This window comes from Somniosus microcephalus, unplaced genomic scaffold, assembly GCF_052327205.1.
Source record: "Somniosus microcephalus isolate GS21.2 unplaced genomic scaffold, FLI_Smic_1.0 unresolved_chr1, whole genome shotgun sequence".
NCBI lineage: Eukaryota > Metazoa > Chordata > Chondrichthyes > Squaliformes > Somniosidae > Somniosus > Somniosus microcephalus.
The window spans coordinates 39719983-39722910 of record NW_028225179.1 but is presented as its reverse complement, the minus strand read 5'-3'; the positions used below and the strand labels follow the sequence as shown (position 1 = coordinate 39722910).

General features: G+C 42.6%; 1 non-coding gene across 1 annotated transcript; it reads right to left on the bottom strand.

The window, feature by feature from the left end:
• Positions 1-2234: 2234 nt before the first annotated feature.
• Positions 2235-2316, bottom strand: trnas-gcu (transfer RNA serine (anticodon GCU)). Its single transcript has one exon. It is a non-coding gene; the product is annotated as a tRNA-Ser (tRNA).
• Between the last annotated feature and the right edge of the window lie 612 nt (positions 2317-2928).

Sequence of the window (2928 nt, the reverse complement as noted above, 5' to 3'; positions counted from 1 at the left end):
TAGGCTTGCCATCAAAGTTAAAGACCATGGAAAAAAAGGGTCAGTGGCTGCATGGATACGGAACTGGCTAAGTGACAGTGAAACAGGGAGTAGTGGTGAATGGCTGTTTTTCAGACTGGAGGAAAGTACACAGTTGTGTTCCCCAGAGGTCGGGACTAGGACCACTGATTTTCTTGATATATAGTAATGACTTGGGCTTGGGGGTACAGGGCACAATTTCAAAATTAGCAAATTACTTTCCCTTAGGGAATTCCACTGACTGAAATGCGAGAGATCCCAGACGAGCTTTTGGCTTTTTGGGCAAACATCACCAATTGCTTCAGCTTGGCGACACTGCAGAAGTCTTGAGATAATAACTGCCCAAATATACTGTGCAGAGCCTGTGTCTAGTATATAACAAGAAACACGCGATTTTATTATTAAAAGCGGGAATTCAGTCCCAGATGTGCCGAAACTGTGAGGTAAATATGTAAATCCGTTTGCATCCAAAAGCCTGCTCCACATTTTCCACATTGTCAACCTGGCAGCACGAGCAGGACATCTCTTAAGTCTGCCGCTCACCCACAAAGCAGCACAAACTCATGGATTCAGAAACAACTCATAGATGGAGAATCAATGATAAACGATACCAAAGGGACCGGCAATTCCTGTAACCCAGGGGAAATGCTTTGGCTCCGTGGGTTAGTTGGTTAAAGTGCCTGTTTATAAACAGACGTTTCTGGCATGGACTCCCAGCTTTGTTGTGTAATTTGTGATATTAAGCAACAAAATAACACTGTATCTGGAAATCACGCTGACCAGAGCATGGAAATAACAATTTTAATAAAATTACCAGCATTTTTTTGAAATGATTGGTGTAAACCCTGGATCTGAGGAGAGCTCTTCGACCTGAAACATTAACCCTGTGTTTCCACCTCCACAGATGATCCCGGACCTGCGGAGTGTTTACAGCTTTTTCTGAATAATTTCATTTCCAGACTCTGCAGTATTTAGCATTGTCTTTTAGCCTTGCATTATCAGAAACAAGACTGTGACTGGACAATTGAAGCTCTAGGTCCGGTACGCGTTGGTGGTTCAGGGGCAAAATTCACGCCTGCATTGTGGGAAACACGGTTTCGACTTCCGGCCAATGCAACTGTGAGCTTCGTACCAAAATACAACAGCAAACTACTGCGGTTGCTGGAATTCGTACTAAAGTACTGCGGTTAACATTTTAAATTGCAGAAGTTTCATGAAACGCAGTACAAAAAAGACATTTGTATCAAACTTTCCGTCATTCTATTTTCAAGGAAAAGAGTAATAATTTGAGTTAAGGAAGGTAAATCCATTCCAAACCTCAGGGAAACAGCTCCGAGCTTCCACAAGGAGGGAGACGCTGAGACCCGAGCGAGAAAGGAGAAGGATTGGGAGGAAGGATTTTGTTAAAGGCGGTTAGAGCCCGAAGCTGCGGTAATATTTTAGTGTTTGTGGTGGGTTTGCATGGTGTTTTGAATTCGGCACCCATGGGACCATTTCAAAAGCCAGCTTCTCACATCGTTTCAGCGCTAGACAAAGCAGCACTGTCTAATATTCAGGGCAGAAGGTGTTTCAAGAAGATTGACGCTGATTGTAAGTTTATCCCAATTCAGGCGAGCTCATGGGTGCAGAAAGCAAAATGTAATGGTCCTGCATTGCCCAGAATCGAACACGGGTGTAAGACGTCCAATGAAACACAGAGACGGACCCTTTAACTTTACTCAGTTGGTTTGTTTTCAGTTGCTCCTGTGAAGATCTGGGATTTAGAAAGATAGGGTAAAAACGACGCAAAATCACATGTTTTTAATGGAAAGTATGTATGTTTTCTACAATGTCGATTGGCTGTAAGAAGCTGAGTTTTAACTAAAATCTAGTGGGGTTCGACCAAATTTGAAGCTGGGTTCTATCGTAATTCAGCTGTGATATGCCTAAAGTGATAATTATACCCCTAGACCAACGAGCCGCCGACATATAAGGAAACTCATTAAGTACTGGAATCTCAGATTCTGACGGTTCTGAAGTAAACTGTCTCTGAGAGTGCTATCTAATTAGTCCCACTCTCCATAGACCTATAAAGTGTTTTCCCTTTAAAGTATATATTGGTAACTTGAGACATGACATAAGCTAAATTAGGCAGGCTTGGGAGCAAAAGGTGAATTTGGACATGACGTTAAAGGTGAATGTCAAAAGAACCGAAGGTGTCAAACATTTAACATAAACGACGAGGATGGGATTCGAACCCACGCGTGCAGAGCACAATGGATTAGCAGTCCATCGCCTTAACCACTCGGCCACCTCGTCTGCCGTTAGCTTTTTCGTTTACTACTTTTTGTATCCAAACAGAACTAATCTGCAAGAAATTCCACTTCACCATTTGTCCTGCCCGTGCACCCAGATCTACAATACTGAAAATGTACAATCAGCTCTGTAAGCAAAAGGCCGCCCGTTAATTCAGGTGAGGGACTGTCAAAAATGATCGGTTTGATGTCAAATTCAGAACAGAGAAGAAAAGGTTTGCCGTCGTCAAGAAGTTGTGGGGAGGATTGTGAGCAAATCCAGCGCAACACCTCATATAAAGGAGTGGATTTAGGAAAGGATTGATATATTTCGAATTAAGTGAGAGGGTTTGCACCTGCGCAGGGAAACCCAATGCAACTTTGAACACAACGCCTTAACAACTCGTACGATAGAAACATACTGCAGCTGCTGGAAATCCGAAATAACAACAGAAAATGCTGGAATAACTCAGCAGGCCTGGCAACATCTGTGGAGAGAAATTAGAGTCGACGTTTAGGGTGAACACTTTTTTAAACTGGAAAGGAAATTAAATAGATTGAAGGCAGGGCTGCGATAGAACAAAAGAAGTAAAGAGACATTAAGAGGTATTCAAAACCAGACAAGATGGTAATAGGA